Below are 19,011 nucleotides of genomic sequence, written 5' to 3'. Positions count from 1 at the left end.
CAATTTGTGATTCTCCTGATTAGCTGGGATCGCAAGCATGTGCCACTGCGCCTCGATCTATCATAGCATTTTTCTCCCTGATAATATTTGTCTGTCTGCCTCATAAACTTTGCCCTCTTTTTTTTTTTTTTAAAGAGAGAGAAAGGGAGAATTTTAATATTTATTTTTTAGTTTTTGGTGGACACAACATCTTTGTATGTGGTGCTGAGGATCGAACCCGAGCGGCACGCATGCCAGGCAAGCACGCTACCGCTTGACCACATCCCCAGCCCAAACTTTGCCCTCTTTAAGAGCTGAGGTTGGGGCTGGGATGCTGCTCGCCTGGGTTCGATCCTCAGCACCATATACAAACAGAGATGTTGTGTCCACCGAAAACTAAAAAACTAAAAAATTAAAAAAAAAAAAGAGCTAAGGTTGTATCTTATCTTCATATATGCCTGGAACATAGTAGGTAAAAAGTTTTTGTTAATCTTAAAAATTCACCCTGTAGGGCTGGAGATATAGCTCAGTTGGTAAAGCGCTTGCCACGAATGCACAAGGCCCTGGGTTCAATCCCCAGCACTACAAAAAAAAAAAAAAAAAAAAATTTAAATAATTAAAAAAAATTTTTTTAGTTGTAGATTGACACAATACCTGATTTTATTTATTATTTTTATGCAGTGCTAAGAAAAAGTGGATGTGTAACCGATGTGATTCTGCAATCTGTATTTGGGGTAAAAATGGGAGTTCATAATCCACTTGAATCAAATGTATGAAATATGATATGTTAAGAGCTTTGTAATGTTTTGAACAACCAATAATTAAAAAAAAAAAAAGAATCGAACCCAGTGTCTCACACGTGGTAGGCAAGGGCTCTACCACTGAGCCACAACCCCAGCCCTAAATAATTTTTAAATCTAACAAAATTGGCAAAAGATGTCAGCTCCAGAATTCAATAACTCGAGTTTTAGTCATTTGAGTCAGATCCTTAATGTTAATTAAATTCCTTAGTTGAAAGACGAGGCAGAAGAGGAAAGCAAAGTTCTCAATTCACTGATAAATTAGAGTTCTGAAATTAAATTGGGAGAGCACTGAACAAGCAGTATGGTAAGAGATGTTAAGTAACAAGAAAAACCGAGTGGATGAAGAGATAACTGAGTAACATAAGGAGCTCAGAAAGAGCCTTTCCTGCCTACATCCTAAACTAGAAAATCCTTTCAAATTAATCTTTCCTCATGAAAGAACCAACCAAGTTTCAGTTCCCTGAGCTATCTATTTCAGATCACTTAAAGGTGAGTGAGGTTTTCGCCATGAAAATTTTTGAACAAGCAACAGTGGAGAATAGCCTCCCAGTTCATCTAGGCAAATAGTCATCCATCACTACTAACACCTAGATCCATACTCACCTTCTCTTGGGTGAAAAAAGAAACCATCCTATCACAATTCTAATAAATTTAGCTTCTATATGATACTTATTAATAAATAAAAAATTTGCACTAATTGGATAGTTGCTTAACCCATCATCTGTCAAGGTCTAGCCCAAAGCCATTTTTTATAATCAAGTATTAATCAAGGGGTTGAGTGGTAAAGCAGTTGCCTAGCATGCATAAGGCCCTGGGTTTGATCCCTAGCACTGCAAAAAAGAAAAAAGTATCAATCAAATTACTGGGGTAGATGAAAATAGCTCTCCTACCATAAAGCCACCTGTTCAGAAATTATCCAGTCATCATGGGCTTTATAATATTTAAAGGCAGATTGACGGCAAATGATTAAAACATGTACTTTTGGAGGAAAAAAAAACTATCTAGGGGGTTACACTGCTGCATGTGATGTACTCAGAATCCTGCTCTGCTTTTTCTCCCACCACATTATGACTAAAAGACTCTAGAGAATGCTGTCAGCAAGAAGAGCACGCCTCCAAGCCACAGCGTGAAGGGAGCCCACACCTCTCTATATAACACTGTTGTATTTCAAAAAGCACAGGTATCAAATGATAACAGATAAACTTTGGTCTGTGTATTAAAGTGGTTCCAAAAAGAAAACATTTTTTTTCTAAAAAGAAAAGCACCTAGATAGGATGTCGTGAATCTAGCAATTCCCTGTATAGCCCACTTGTAGATATTACTGTTAAGAACCTGCAGTTGATTGCCATCTCTGACTACAGTTATTATGGGCTGATAAATTATTTGCATTCACCACAATCACACCAACCTCCTTTTGAAACCCACACAAAGAACCTTGAATCAGAGAACTGTTTTGTTTTGAGGATGTTCTTTTCTGCTCTTTCTCTTTTTTTTTTTTCCTGGCTTATTTTCTTATTTCTCAGGAAAAGGTCATTTAGAAGGTTGCAGCAAAGATATGTAAATTAAATAAAACAGCAGTAAGCTTAAAAAAATAAGCAAAGAATATAGCTAGGCATGAAGTATTATTTCAGCAGATATGGCCAATAGAAGAAAAATTTACGTCAATTTATCCATTGAAAATCTCCCTTTTTGGAGCATTATGTAAGTGTCATAAAAAAAAATTTTAAATAATAAAAAAAAAACAACCCTGCAGTGGGCTGAACTGGGACATGTGAGGACTCAATACAACTGAGCTTCAAAAACTTAAATATCTCAAACCACTTTTTGCTTATAGCAAATAAAAAGCAGAGCTACAGCTGCTTTCTCATCTGTGTGTAAATGAAAGCAAAACTGTGTGAGTAGTTAGTATTCTTAGAATTTTTGAGAGCCAGATTATTTAAATTAAATCAAAGCCAATCTGTATCTGTACAGAAATACATTTCTCAGGGCTCTTACTCTCTAGACGTTACAGAGCTGTACATCCTCTCTTCCCTCCCTCTGAGATAAAAAAGTAAAAAGAACTCTGCAGGTTAAAACCACTTCAGATGAATCTGGAAAAAGGTTCAAAGGAATGAGAATATCTCATGTCTCTCCAGCCTGCTATAGAACAGGGTTCCACTCTTTGCTGCCCCGTCGTGCTGCCCCATCACATCTTGGAATTTATTGTGCTTATTTATGTTCTACATCTACCTCCACCTCCATACCGTGAGCTCTCTGACGGTAGGACCTGGGTTTTATTTAACCTGGTACAGTATTTGTTAACCTGAAACACCTGGATATTTATTAGTTATTATTTGAATTAAGTATCCTTGAGAAGATATTTAAAATGCACATAGCATGTTTAAGGCACTGAATATGAGACAACATTTATAAAGAATCAAGAATCACAAGTATTAGAAAAGCATATTCCAATTCATCACCCTAATGTAACACTGATACTCAGAGAATTTGGTATTGACATCCATGTATTCTTATTTACTGCAGAGGTTACTTTCAATAGACTTCATTTTTATGACATGTATTCGGATACATAGATCTTTCTCTTATACCTCCATGTTCAAATTGATTGTAATTTACACATTCTACTAACAGAAATAAAAATAGGCGAATTGGTCAAAGCTCCTGACTATCAAATTATTTAGTACAGACTCTTAACTACTGAAACTGGCCTTTTATCTTCATCTGTAAAATGGCAACACTTCTCTGCTGATTCAAAAGTGACATTAATTCTAGGGATGGAGGTAATAACAACACCCAAACATGTCTCAGTGCCTCTCACAAACACATACATTCTCCACAGGCACATCTGAAAACATATCATATAGAGAAAACTTTCACTCTTATCATTCCTTCCCACTAACAGGGCAGCTATGCTGTCAAGGCAGCAACCCCCACATGAAATATGAAAGAGTGGAGGCGAAATAGCTCAATCAAAGCAGCTTGGGGGGAAAAAGGAGGGTATACTTGTCAGAGAAAAAGTCTCTGGGGACAAGTCAGAAAACTTTTGCTTCTGCCTTGACCACACTCAGCAAATAATCCTTCTTAAGGTCTGCTTACCTGAGCTTAGAGGCCAAGCCCTCCCTTGGAACCCTTCAAAGAAGGAGTCATTAAAATTCACCCCGTTATTTGAAAAGTGCACTGTGAGAAATGTCAGAGTGCAGCTTATAAGTGCACTCTGGGGAGCAATGCTGAGAGCAATTTTGAAAGCCAAGCAGCTATAACTGATGAAGTAGAGCACACAGGTAGAAGGAAAGCTTGGCGCTGCTTCAGCACATGCATGGGGCTGTTTTGCTTCAGGCCAGATGCCCAGACTGACCCAGCAGGATGCAGATTACTCAACTTTCTGAAATGGAATGTAGCTCTTAGCTCCTCTCTACAAGGTTGCTTCATTTATTCTGATTAAGACTCATTCACTCTAGCAGGCTCATTTCCATAAGCCTCCAGCTGACTCAGGCTGCCCTTGGTTAAGGACATAAACACTGAGCTATATATATTTAAAAAAAAAAAAAAAAAAAAAAGGAGCCATCTCTTAACAGGCAAGATGGCAATTCTCTTAAAACTGTAAACCTGAGTCTGAAATTAAATCTACCAAAGTGAAACCAAATCAATGTAAATACCCCTTCTCCAGGTCTGTTAATACTACTCATTCCCTTTATTACCTAAAAGAGAATTCATGAGCACACATTTATTTTGAATTCAAATGTGCTGTTGGATTAGAATCAAAGCATAATGTCAAGCCAGTTGGAAGAAAGAGCTTTCCTAAAAATCCTATCATCTGCAGGGAGAGTTTAAAAAGGAGAATTAGAGTGAGATACTCTGGGGTCCCATCTTTAGGGGTAGTCTTCAGTGGGTAGAGATTCAGACAGGCCTGGCCAGCATTCCTCTCTGCTTTTGTTTTTCCTTAGATAATGTCTGTAATGTTTAACTCACCATCCAGGTACATTCACAACTCCTTCTTGTCTTAGGGTATTTTATAGTTTTCCTTTGTGATTGACCAGGGAAATTCAGTACTTATATAATCTGGTGCTTGCCTAATGCTAAGCAGTGGAACTGTTCACTTGAGGGCCTGAGGAACAAACTTGATGCCAAAAAAGACAGAGGCACCCTGATGCAGGAAAGACCTTCAAGTGCTAACTGGCAGGTATATCTAATACCCACCCCTTTTCTCCACAGAAAAGTCTTCACTGGGCTTCTCCAGAAATCTTCACCCTGGCTGATTTTGGGACTGTCAGCAAAAGAGTCTCTACAAAAGAGTTCAATGTAGATAAACATCCTATTTTCGTGTTGCCCTATTTTACTTGGCTACTGGCCAGGAAGAAATCAGCACTCCAGGCGCTCGACACCCCCTTACTGGTTTGTTTTTTGTTTTTTTTTAAGAGAGAGAGAGAGAAATTTTAATATTTATTTTTTAGTTTTCGGCGGACACAACATCTTTGTTTGTATGTGGTGCTGAGGATCGAACCCGGGCCACACGCATGCCAGATGAGTGCGCTACCGCTTGAGCCACATCCCCAGCTCCCCCCTTACTGGTTTTTCATAAACATGTATCATTATAGTAGTTTGTAGAAATGTGTAAACAAGGTCTCTGGCCTTGAGCTGGGCTTCACAGAGATATCTACATTTCTAAGATAAGAGATGTCACCAAATGGGCTCCATGGTAACAGCTGGCAGGAGGAGGAAAGAAAGGGGAGAAGAAGCTCTCCCCTTCTCAGGTGTTGTCCTTGAAGGGATAACTTGCCCCAGTGAAAGAAAAAGCTGCTTTTATGTGAACTTCTGCAGACTGTGAACTTCTGAGCCCCTCCCCTTACATGCTGGGTTTAAAGTTCTAAAACTACCTGAACTCGGGGTTCAGGGGATTGATTGATTATAGCAAAAGTTGTACCCTCTGAACCTGGCTGCAGCCAAGTAAAACTGTTTCCTGCTATCTTAGGTGCCTTCCCTCGTTTGTCCCTACAACACACGCTTCCAAATTGGGGGCAAAGGCTGTTGTTACAGTGTTATCTCCAGATAACTACCCTCAATTCTCATTCAAGGATATGGAGTAATTATTAAAGGTGAAAGAGTAAGCTAGACTAAAAGCAAAGCTGGAAACAGGGACTTCATTCTAGTCTACTAACTCTTACCAGAAGGTTACTTCATTGAGACTAGCTTGAGACATCAAATTCCCTCAACTATATTTCTAGAATTCTGCAAGGAAGACTACGTCCCTATGGTCATTTCATTGCCTTAGAACCCTTAAGAGGCCTCAGACTTCTCAGAAGGAAACTTGATACTAACAACATCATTCCTCCGAAACAGAATTTCTGGTCCCTAAGCAAGGCAAAGGTGTCAAAAGACAGCAGGCTCAATGAAGCCAGAGACCATATCTGTCTTGCTCTCCACTATATTTCTAATGCTTATAACAATGGGGACATGGGCTGGGATTGCGGCTCGGTGGTAAGCGCTCACTCACCTAGCATGTGTGAGGTACTGGGTATTAATTATCCTCAGCACTACATAAAAATAAATAAATAAATAATGAAGATATTAAAAAATAATAATAACGGGACACAATAAATATGCTTAGAAGGAAGGGACTTCACTCTGTAAACTACTGCTAACACAAAATCCAAAAGTGCTGTTGACTTGTTCTGGAACAAGGCCTTGCAAAGTGTAAGCACAAAATCAGTGTTGAGGGAAGTGAACCAGGGCAGAGGGCAAGGTGGTGTCATGATAGAACAGAGTCCTCCTCCTCCAGAGGAAAAGTTACCTTAGCTAGAGGAGGAAACAAGTGGCCTGACATGTTCCTTAGTGGCAAGTTACCACCATGGAAAATGGACAACAGAGTTCACTCTATAACGGGTTTCAATCAATGCTAAGTCTGTAAAACCAAATAAATGGAGGCCAACTTTTTCTGACAATGCAGAAAGGCCAGATGCCTACATTTATTTAATAATGTGGGGACTGAGATTCCACTGGACGGAAGCTTAAGAAACCATTAGAGCCAGGCATGATGGCACACACCTATAATACCAGCAATTCAGGAGGCTAAGGCAAAAGGATCCCAAGCTCAAGGCCTACCTCAGCAATTTAGCAAGATCCTGTCTCAAAAAAAAATTTTTTTTTTCTAGTTGCTCAGTGGTAAAATGCCCCTGGGTTTTTCGTACTAGGAAAAAAACAAAACAAAACAGCAGAGAACCCAAACTTACTGGCCACTGGATCATCCTGAGTTTAGGCAAAACTTTAAACAACTTGGACTTCATGCCATCACATTAAAAAAACTATTGCTAAAATTTGCTGGATTTTATTTATGAACCTAGGAGCAGGCTAAGCCCTTTGTATTTTATTTATCCTCACAAAAATCCTATTTTATAGATGAAGATACTGATGAAAGTGGGTTTCAGCAACACCATCCAGTCTATAAAACCAAGACTCAAGACTCTTGCTTGTTTCACTATTGACCCCACTCTTAGCCACTGTCTATCTCTTATTAGCTGATGAACAGGCAGAATCAAGACCAATTCTTACAATTTCTTTTTGAAACTTATCCAGTTCTGTGCAGATTCAAAAGTACATATCAGATTTTAACCACATGGGCTGATTTTTGTTAAGGAAGTTCCTGAATGAAGGATCAGAAAGAAAATTTATTTATTTTTTTGGGTTTTTTTTGAGAGAGAGAGAGAGAATTTTAATATTTATTTTTTAGTTTCGGCGGACACAACATCTTTGTTTGTATGTGGTGCTGAGGATCGAACCCGGGCCACACGCATGCCAGGCGAGCGCGCTACCACTTGAGCCATATCCCCAGCCCAGAAAAAAAATTTAAAAGGGAGGCCCTAGGGTATACGAGCATAGCTCAGTAGTAGAACTCTGCTTAGCATACACAGGGGTCTGGTTCAATCTTTTTTTACTTTTATTTTTCAGTACAGGGGATTGAACCCAGGGCACTTAACTACTCACTGAGCCACATCCCCAGTCCTTTTTTTATATTTTATTTAGAGACAGGGTCTTGCTGAGTTGCTCAGGGCCTCACTAAATTACTGAGGCTGGCTTTGAACCGCCAATCCTCCTGCCTCAGCCTCCCAAGCCACTGGGATTACAGGTGTGTGCCACCCCGTCTAGCCTGAGTTCAATCCTTAGCACTAAAACAACAGCAAAAAAAGAAAAGAATGTGTGGTGGGGGGTGGCAGGAACAGGCCCTCAAATCAAGAGCTAACCATTTGGACTCAAACTTATCAATACTGCTCACTTGAAAATAGATATCTAAACATTAACCTCATAAAGTTCTTGACCATGTTCCTGACAAATTCTATAGAATGTCTTGGATTAGAAGCTGTTCTAATTACTAAAATTTTTATATAATCTCCAAAATAAACGAAAACTATACTTTGGCCTTGAAATTGTTATTTTGTTTTATAAACTACTCAGCTATCATATTTCCTCCCTTGAGAAATTTCTCAGAAGGGTCAATTTAAAAGAGCTTTTAAATTGAGTTAGGTTTACTGTCAATTATGCCATTTTCTCATCCCTCTTTGTTACACAAGTTAGAAAACACATTTATGTTTGCATAGTTTTTTCTAAAAGACAAAAAGAACTCACCAAAATTATAGTTTTCCAAGATAAAGACTTAAGACAATTGATTGTCTTTTACCAAAGAATACCTAAGCAAGATACAAGGATTTAATTTCATTGGAGAGAGGCTAACTAGGGATTTTGATTGGTCTTATGTCAATTAAATTGTGATATAACAAGATCCCACAGATTTGTTCAATGCTAGATAAATTTTAGAATCAAAAAGTTTATATGGTTTGTGTTAACCACCAGAAAAGTCTACCTTCCCCCAGCTGCCATGTACTCAAGTCATTATCCTACAATCTGAGGAGACAGATCAGGATTAATAATTTATTATGTTCCTGTACTGCAATATAGTTAAGAATATAGGACAGTTTGGCAGGGGAAAGTTCCTGCTGAAGGCTCATTGCTGTAAGATACATTCCATTAGTCATCTACCTGAAATTAGGTGCCCAGCAGAAACAAGAAGAGCAGGGATATAACGCCATCTAAAAATTCTTCCCAAAATGCTTTTCCCCTGAAGATAAGACCAATACATGCGCAAAATATATCATTCTCAGCAGGCAGAGCGGGTAATGGGAATTGAAATCACATTCTATGCATGCATGATTTTGCCAAGATGAGCCCAACTACCAGGTATAACTATAATGCTCTAATAAAAGTTTAAAAATAAAAAATAAACATAACATATCATTCTCTTAAAGGAAAGACACCGCTTGGCCTGACTGCTTATAACATAGACTACAGCCCTCAGAAGTCCTACCAAAGGCTAAGTCAAAGGAGGAAAGTGAAGTCAGGGCCCATGAGTGCCTTCTGGGTGCCAGGTACATTTACCTGTGCTCATGGACACAAGTAGGAATAAAAACAAAAGAAAACGGCAACTAGAAGGGAAAAGATTTCTTGCTTAACCAGGAACTATCTTTGTCCCATCTTCAGTCTGTGACCGGGAGGGGGCTGAGGATGATAATTAATCCTTGCCACCCAAAGTTTGAGACTAATTAAAATATAAAACATGGCAGTTAGGGAAAATGAAGACCAAACTTTTTTTTTTTTAGTAAGTGATAGGGTGACTGGAGAACATGGCAGAGATGCGTAATCACTTGGCCTTTGCTAATACTGTCCAATATAGAATTAAACTTACTCAGTTGGGAAAATGTAGGCTGTCCTACCATGGGCAGGGTAGCACACTACAGGGTGAGAACATTGCAGACCCTGAAAACTGGCCACTCGCTCCACACAAGAGGATTCTTTTCTAACCTCATCAACCAAAAAAATCACTCTGCTTGTCTGTGGAGTGAGTCAGAGAAAAGGTGAAGAAAACAGCAAAAGTTAACTTCCAGGGCTGGGGTTGTGGCTCAGCAGTAGAGCGCTCGCCTAGCATTTTCAAGGCACTGGGTTAGATCCTCAGCACCACATAAAAATAAATAAATAAAATAAAGGTATTGTGTCCAACTACAACTAAAAAAAATATTAAAAAAAAAAAGGTACCTTCCAAATGTTGTTCCCTCCTGGAGAGAAAGCACCTACTTAATGGGCTGAGACTAAAAGGAGAGAGGAAAGAAGGATGCTCCCTAACACACACATTCCAATGTAGTGCTCTTTCCAGCATTGTCTTTAGGTTACTCCAAACCTAACCTAGGTTGCTAGATACTAGGGATATAATTCTGAATAAGACAGTTTTTTATGGAGCAGACAGACATATAAACAAGTAATCACAGTAGATTTCTGCTCCCAGCCATGATGGAAGAACTGGCACCACTCACCATCATGCTATAAACAACTACAAAGCTTGATAGAATACACAAAACAACTGATTTTAGTCAGAAGAAGAAAACAGAAAATAGAGACTACAAGGCTACAATCTTTTTTTTTAGAGAGAGAGAGAGAATCTTTTTTGTAGATGGACACAACACAATGCCTTTATTTTTTTAATGTGGTGCTGAGAATCAAACCCAGGTCCCGCCGGTGTTAGGCGAGCGCTCTACCGCTGAGCCACAATCCCAGCCCAACAAGGCTACAATCTTGAGAAAAGGAAAACTTGAAGTGAACCTCACAACTGCCCAATCGTCTATTAAAGAACAATTTCCCAACTGTAGCAGAGTAATCCATAACCTAAACAGAAGGATCTCACTGAGCCTCAGAGGCAGAGATATGTGTTTGGCTAGAATTTGAGAGTTGATAAACTAGAGAGTAAGGAGCTATAAAGAGGGGGTCCCAGAATCCAGTGGGAAGGTCTCCGACCAGTCTGAGACCAAATAAAGGCACTGGGCAAGACTGCTTGAGGTTCATTAGATAGCAAATGCTACAGAGCTGAGAGAGACACAGAATCACTAGAAGACAAGCAGTGCTGGAGATAGAAAACAAAGAGCATGTTAGAACTCTCACTCTGCCAGAGTGAAGAAACCACATGAACACCACACCAGTGGAGACACCAGAAAAGACTCACCTTATGAATACAGGCTATACTCTAGAGCAAGCTCTCTCTGAACCTCTCCTCATAAAGCCTAAAATCACACACAGTTTAATATGGTGTAACAATAGACAAATGTATAAACATGTGAGAGCTTAATAAGGGGTTCAGGCCAGAGATTTCAGGGCAATCTGAAAGGAGCTTATGTTTACCTGAATCAGAAAATATCAGGCAGGTTGGAGTTATGGCTCAGCGGTAGAGTGCTCCCCTACCTAGCACATGCAAGGCACTGGGCTCAATCCTCAGCACCACATAAAATAAATAAAATAAAGGTATTGTATAAAAAAAAAAGAAAGAAAAGAAAATATCAGGCAAAATCCAGGTGTGGTGGTGCATGCCTGTAATCCCTATGGCTCAGGAGGGTAAGGAAGGAGAATCCTGAGTTCAAAGCCAGCCTCCGTAACTTAGTGAGGCCCTAAGTAACTCAATGAGACCTTGTCTCTAAATAAAATACAAAAAAAGGGCTGGGGATGTGGCTCAGTCGTTAAGTGCCCCTGGGTTCAATAACTAGTACCAAAAAAAAAAGAAAAAGAAAATATCAGGCAGAATGGAATGGCATATGCAGTGGAATGGAGCAAGAAACATAAGATGAACAGTGATTTTTGGATGTGAAGGAAAAAAAAGGAATAAAGAATGGCTCAGGAAGCTCTGACTGTAGCTCAGCGGTAGAGGGCTTGTCTAGCATGTGAGGCACTGGGTTGGATCCTCAGAACCACATAAAAATAAATAAATAAAATAAAAGTACTGTGTCCTTCTACAACTGGAAAAAAAAAAGAATGGCTCAGGAATTTCTACCTCAAAATAAAGTAGAGACGATCTTTCTTTATGTTTATAGAGAATAATAGAGGAGAAAGGAGCAAAAATTCAAGAGTTCAGTTTTGATATGCTAACACAAGGGTAGTTGTGAGACATATAGTTAGAGATATGTCACATGCAGGTGGCTAGGTGATTTGGTGCTCAGGAGCAGCTGCAGATCCGGGAGTAGTGAGCAGGAATGAGACTGTAAAGAGAGCACAAAAGAGCAGGTCGAGACAGGTTCTGAAACAGAACCCTGAAGAAGGAAACACTGATGGGACACACTGAGAAAGGAGGGAAGGAAAAATAACTAGAAAGGACAGTGCATCAGCTAAAAGGAGAAAAAACAAAAGCATGGAATATCTAAGGCAAGTGAGGAAAGGGTCCCAAGAAAATAGGCAAAGGTGTCCAGTGCAGCATAGATGTTAGGAAAGGTAAAATATGAAAGTGTCCAACCAGGAAGGTCATGATCCCTTGGCAAAATCCAAGGTTTGGGCAGAAGCCAGATCTCACTGGACTCAGAAGAGGAAAGAGACAGGAGAACAGAGAAAGCAAATATGATCTGCTCTCTCATAAAGTTTCATTGACTAGGAAGACCAAGTCAGAGAATTAGACAGAGATCTCACAAAGAACAGTGCCTACAGAAAATATTTGTTGAGCAAGTAATAAAAAATGAACAAACGAATAAACTAAGAAACCTCTACCTACCTGGTTGGTTCCCTAGTCCTTATCTCACTGTGTTAATATGTCAGCAAACTGATATATATTAGTCCCAAGCCAATCTCTGCTTCCTCCATGAAGCTTTCTCTGATTTTCTAACCTTTTAACTTTTTCCACTATAATAAAAATGATAGAAATAATAAGTATTGATGAAGATACAAAGAAAATTGGAACTCTCAATGTAAAACAGAGCATAGAAAACAATTTAAACAAAGTGTTACTACATGATCCAGCAATTCCACTCCTAGGTATATGCTCAGGACGATGAAAAACATGTTCACACAAAAACTTATACAAAAATGTTCTGAGTACCATTATCCATAATAGCCAAAAAGTAGCAATACCCCAATATCTGCCAAATGGTGAAAGAACAAATAAATTTGGCATATCCAGACAATAGGATAAATTAGATGTTAAAGGAATGAAGTACTGATACCTTCCATAACACAGATGAACCCTGAAAACATAAACAAAAGAAGCCAGAAACAAAAGGTTAGTTATGATTTCATTTATATGAAATATCCACAACAAGCAAAACCGCAGTTATAAAGCAGTAATTTCCAGGAGCTGGAGTTGGGGGAATAGGAAGCAACTGGTAATAGGTTCAGGGTTTTTATTTTGGAAATAAGGATGTTGTTCTACAATTAATGGCATATCTCATAAAAATAAATAAATAACTCTGATCTCTAATTATAAAACACCTAAAGTCTACCCATTTATTTAGAACTACATTTACTGGTTTGTATTGAGTAAAACTATTCTCTTCAGTGAGAGACTCCTTGAAGCCAGAGAACCTCATCAATTTTCTCCTGGGATATTTCATTAACTTCCTAATGAATACTCTATCTCCAGCCCTAACCTCCCATCTTTCTCCCATCTCCACCATTATAATTCTCCTATACACTAGCAAAACTGACCTAAATATTGACAGGTATAATTAACACACATTAATATAGTTAATAGCAATATTAAAGTACTGTAGAGTATTTGCCTCTAAGAAATAAACAGACAAATCACTAGAGTATAAAAAGAAAGGGCTGGGCATGCGCAGGGTGCTGGGTTCGATCCTCAGCACCACATAAAAAAAATAAATATGTTGTGTCCACCGAAAACTGAAAAATAAATATTAAAAAATTCTCTCTTAAAAAAAATACAACTTCATATTTGTTTTTAGTTGATCCTTTTAAAATTTTTAGTTTGGCTGGGCATGGTGGCACATACCTATAATCCCAGCTATTGATAAGCTGAGGCCAGAGGATGACAAGTTCAAAGCCAGCTGCAGCAATTTCGTGAGACACTGTCTCAAAATGAAAAGGGATGGGGATATAACCCAATGGTAGAATGCCCATGGGTTCAAACCCCAGTATGTATGTATGTATGTATAAATAAAATTTTGTTTTTGGCATTTGATTTATATATAAACACATACATATATATAAGCAAATACATGAAAAAAATTAGTTCTGTGTTACTTGATATAATGTATAAGTAAGAACATACTGCAGTGTATTTTTTACAAATTATAGTACATAATCAAGATAATTTAAAGACCACTTGCATAAAAAATTAAAACTGAGGCTTCCTTGATATGCAGATGCTAACACAACAAGGAGGGAAGGGAAGAAAAGAAGTTCAGCAGATTAGACAAAAAGGAATGAAGGGAAGGGAGGGGAATAGGAATAGGAAAGATAATAGAATGAATCGGACATGACATTCCTATGTTCATATAGGAATACAAAACAGTGAGTCTCCACATCATGTATAACCATAAGAATGAGATACTAATTGTTATAAGTTATACATATATATATATATACACACACACACACACACACACATATATATACATATGAAATATGTCAAAACATTCTACTGTCGTGTATATCTAAAAAGAAAAAAAAAAAAAGAGGCTTCTTAGCATGGCAAATAAGATCCTTTGTGACCTGACCACCACCTACTTCTTTCAGGCAGCTTTGCTTCTTATACTCCAGCATCACTCAACAGCTGGTCATGGTTCTTTTCTATACCAGGCTGCTCCATACTTTATGCCTCTGTTCTCACATACCCATTGCTTGGGAACATTTCTTGAATTCTTCTAATTAAACCTTCAAAACTGCTAAGGCATCGGCCTCTCTAGAAAGGATTCCTCAGATCTTCCCTTCATCTCTAAGCTAAATGCCTTCTCTCTGGTTCCAATAGGACTCTGCAAAGCATCTCTCCATCTTTTCACCCCAGTGACTAGCCTAGGACCAGATTTCAAGTAAGTTCTCAAATAATGTTTCTGAATTGAGTATTTTTTTCCCTCTGTACCCTAAATACACTAACTGTGTAATCTCCTTCCCAAAAGCAGGTCAGGAAAAGTTTTCATAGCCACTTGTTAGTTTTAGGTCTACATTAGTGTCCCTATTTTAGGTTTCCATGACCTAGCATCTCCCACAAACCTACATGTATACCTCTTCACCTTTCATATATACATATTCTTTCTTTACATATGTTAATCTATTTGTTAAGATTCCACACACCCCCCTTTTTTTTGGTACTGGGGATTGAATCCAGAGGCACTTAACTACTAAGCCACATCCCCAGTCCTTTTTATATTTTATTTAGAGACAGGGTCTCCTGAGTAACTTAGGGCTTTAATAAGTTGCTGAGGCTGGGTTTGAACTCATAATCCTCTTGCCTCAGTCTCCGAGACACTGGAATTACAGCTGTGTGCCACCTCACCTGGCTTTAGTCGAATCTTGTTGGACTCTAAGGTATTGTGTCTCCTTAAAGGGCCTTTGTATACCTCTGCTCTGATAGTGTTGATCTTGCAGTTTAATTCTCAAAGGAGAATTCCCCTATTGCTAATTTATTAATTTATTCAATGAGTAAATATCTTTATGATGCATCTACTGTGTGCCAAGCACTTGTAATTGCTAGGAATACCTAGCATAAGTAAAAAAGGAAAGAACCCTGTTCTCAAGAAATTGACAGATTACTACAGGAATCCCTAAATTCTTAGGACCACCTCACATTTGTTTCCAAATGATAATCACCAGGTCCAAAATGCTATTTTCAAGCCATTTAATAGTAAAATTAAACAAAAAAATAGCAATTCAGAGGCCTACAAGGAAAACAGAGTTCTTTTATCAAATAAACTGTAACCACTTCTTTCTTGCAGTGAGCTTCATCACTGAACCCAAAAAAAGAAATGAAAAAGAAGCCCTTAAAGTATAAGTCAGTGGGTACCGGGGCTCTACCAAGGAAGACGTAAACTATTAAGTGGTAAACAGGAATGAGGGATAATTGAAGAGCTCCTTATTTTGGTTATTTTTTTCAGGAATAATCCCTACAATCCATGAGCTTAATAACAACAGCAAACAATTAAGAATATATTTGAATGCTGGATGCAGTGGTACACACCTGTCCCAGAACGCTGAGGCAGGAGGATGGAAAGTTTAAGGTCAGCTTCAGCACCTTAGTAAGACCTTGTCTCTAAATAAAAAATTAAATGTGCTGGGGATGTAGCTCAATGGTAAAATGCTGATGGGCCTGGGTTCAATCCTAAGTACTAGGGGGAAAAATGTAGCTGATCAAGAAAAAACATAAGAGTTCAGGTAAAAGCTGAGTATATTCACAGTATATAAACACTGACTCAGGCTGACTCAGGTTATTGCCAATTGCTTTTTTTTTTTTTTTTGGGGGGGGGGGGGTGCTGGGGATTGAACCCAGGGCCTTGTACATGTGAAGCAAGCACTCTACCAACTGAGCCATATCCCCAACCCTTCTCCAATTGCTTTTTGCTGCTATTTTTTGAGATAGATTTTTTTCCCTTATAAAAAAGGTTATACAAATACACTGAAAAAGAATCTGAGGGCTGGGGATGTGGCTCAAGCGGTAGCATGCTCGCCTGGCATGCGTGAGGCACTGGGTTCAATCCTCAGCACCACATAAAAATAAAATAAAGATGTTGTATCCACCAAAAACTAAAAAATAAATATTAAAAAATTCTCTCTCTCTCTAAAAAAAAAAAATCTGAAAAACATAGACTATAAAGTGAAAATAATTCCACTACTCAAAAAAATATACACTTTTAGTTATATATCTTATTTCAGACTGTTTTCTATCATATATAATTTTTCTTTTCACATAATTAGTAGTACAGTAAAAATGCAGTTCCATATCTTGCTTTTGTCATTTAACATTAGGAGCATTTCTCCATGTTCTTGTTCTTCTAAATTATTTAGGGGTTAGAAAATATGTTCTGCAAATTTGTGAATACGCAAAAATTCCACCACTGTCCTAATGTTGAGCAGGTTACAGCAATGTTTCGCAGCATAGAAAAAATAAGTGTTCATGCATACTCTCAGGAAAAACTACCTGAATATATCCTTGAGATAAATTCTTGAAAGGGGAATTAAGTCAAAGGATATAAACCTTTTAGGTCTTGAATACTTATGCCAAGGAGTTCTCTGTTAAAATTCTCCAGCAGTATATGAGGGAAACCACATCATCCTTTAGCAACACTAGATGTTTTTATTTTTGTTTTGGATTTGGTTTGGTTTTTTGAGGAGCTGGGAATTGAACCCATGGCCTTGCACAGGTTAGACAAGGTCTATACCACTGGGCTTCACCACAACCTCTTATATATTTTTACTTTAACATGACAGAATAAAAAGGGCTTCTTATTTTAATCTGCAGTTCTTTGGTTACTAATGAGAATGAACAACCTAAATACATTCACTCTAATTTCTTCTTTTTTTTTTTTTAATAGTCTGTGCTACCCAGGATAGCCTCAAACCCCTGGGTTCAAGCAATTCTCCCACTTCACTTCAGCCTCCCAAGTAGCTGGAATTACAGGCACTCACCACCGTAACCAGCTTTAATTTCACTCTCAGTTTATATCACTGTTGATACCACTGGGCTTCACCCTCTTTATCTATTTATTAGGAGATTGTGGTTTTTTGGGGGGGCCTACCAGGGATTGAACTCAGGGGCACTCGACCTATTTTGTATTTTATTAGAGACAGGGTCTCACTGAGTTGCTTAGCACCTCGCTAAATTGCTGAGGCTGGCTTTGAACTTGAGATCCTCCTGCCTCCCCGCCTCCCGAACTGCTGGGATTACAGGTGTGCGCCACGGCCAGGAGATTGTTTTCTAAAAAAAAAAAAAAAACAGTGTGAAAGAACTCCAACAAATTAAAACACATAACAACTATGCCTGTCATGTGTTGCCTGCACATTCCCACAGCTTTCATTGTGGAAGCTCCACATTTTTCTAAAGTTTAACTGGTATAACCTAACTCCTACCACAAGCACTCCTAGTTACACCACCTTTGCATCTTTACACTCACTGGGGTTCTGTTTTTAATCACCAAGCTAACAGGGTACTGAAGACTTGCCCAAGGAATCCACAAAACTATGTATGCTTAACCAAGTGCAACTAAAATATACAGAAAGACTCAGAATTGTTTTTTCCTCCCCTGTTTTTTGAATCCCTCAAATAGTAAGCAGCTTATCATTGTTCAGGGTAAAAAGAAAGTTTTTAGTTCTCAAAAAGATTACCTGTGGTTGGAAGGCAGCACAACAGAAGAAAAAAAGCATGCTGTAGAAGGTACAAACCTGCCATGTTCTTGCTATGTGACCTTGGTCAGGTCATTTTGCCTCTCTGGGCCTCAATTTCCTAATTTGAGAATAAAACTATCTGTTTTAGGGTTATTATGAGAATTAAATGGGAAAATATATGCAATGTTTATAACCAGGAGTCTGGTATGTGATTGATACACTTCAAAAATTTTGTTTTTCTGGGCTGGGGCTGGAACTCAGCGGTAGTACACTTGCCTGGCATGTGTGAGGCACTGGGTTCAAATCTCAGCACCACATATAAAGAAAGAAAGAAAGATCTATTAACAACTTAAAAAATATTTTTTTAAAAATGTTATTTTTCTAATTTGATAGTGCTAAATCAGTTACTTATTTAATTTAAATGGTCTTAAATAAAATGCTACCTAGAAATATTCAACAAAAACCATCAGGGTAAAAAAAACATTTAGGTCACCAGGCATAGTGGCACATACCTATTATCCCAGCTTGGGAGGCTGAGGCAGGAGTTCAAGGCCAGCCCCAGCAACTAAGCAAGTTGCTAAGCAATCCAGCAAGACCCTGTCTCTTATTTTATTTATTCTAAAAAGGGCTGGGAATGTGGCTCAGTAGTAAAGTGCCCCTGGATTCAATCCCTGGTACCAAAAAAAAAAAAAAAATTAGGTCACTTTTTTGCAATTAATCATCAACCACCACTATAAGACAACAAAAACCCCAAAGCTGATGTTACTAAAATTGCTAAATACAGTAATTACTTAGCCCTTAAGATCATGACCACTAATTGCTTTAGGAAAGCAACATAAATCTTTGTAATTATAAGAGCAAAAGTCTGATTAGTTATCCCCAAGGGTGACCTCTATAGCAGAAGGCTTTTGGTCATTGCCTAGAATGGCAGTACACTCAGAAGTCTTTCTCGAATTGCTGTTTTCTCACACTCCATACTCTGAAAGGAACCATATCAACAAAAGAACTGAAAGAGAAAAAAAAATGACAGAAATGGAATTCTCCTTTGATATTCAGCTTTCTTGGCACTGACTCCTGGCAAGAGGCTCTAGTGGGGTGAAATAATCTT

General features: G+C 38.3%; 1 protein-coding gene across 6 annotated transcripts in view; it reads right to left on the bottom strand.

Moving 5' to 3' along the window:
* Window positions 1–19,011, bottom strand: part of KIAA0319L (KIAA0319 like) — a 118,964-nt gene that overhangs the window by 95,566 nt on the left and 4,387 nt on the right. The window contains exon 2 of one of the 6 annotated variants that reach the window (XM_081308003.1): window positions 17,393–17,496. The exons of the other annotated variants lie outside the window; for them this stretch is intronic. The gene's annotated coding sequence lies outside the window, so the exon portion shown is untranslated. The remainder of the gene's footprint in view (window positions 1–17,392; window positions 17,497–19,011) is intronic. 6 annotated transcript variants of the gene reach the window in all.

Source organism: Spermophilus citellus, assembly GCF_964194105.1.
Source record: "Spermophilus citellus genome assembly, chromosome: 9".
Lineage (NCBI taxonomy): Eukaryota > Metazoa > Chordata > Mammalia > Rodentia > Sciuridae > Spermophilus > Spermophilus citellus.
Note: the sequence above shows the minus strand (reverse complement) of the source record. Positions and strands in the feature narration are given on the sequence as shown.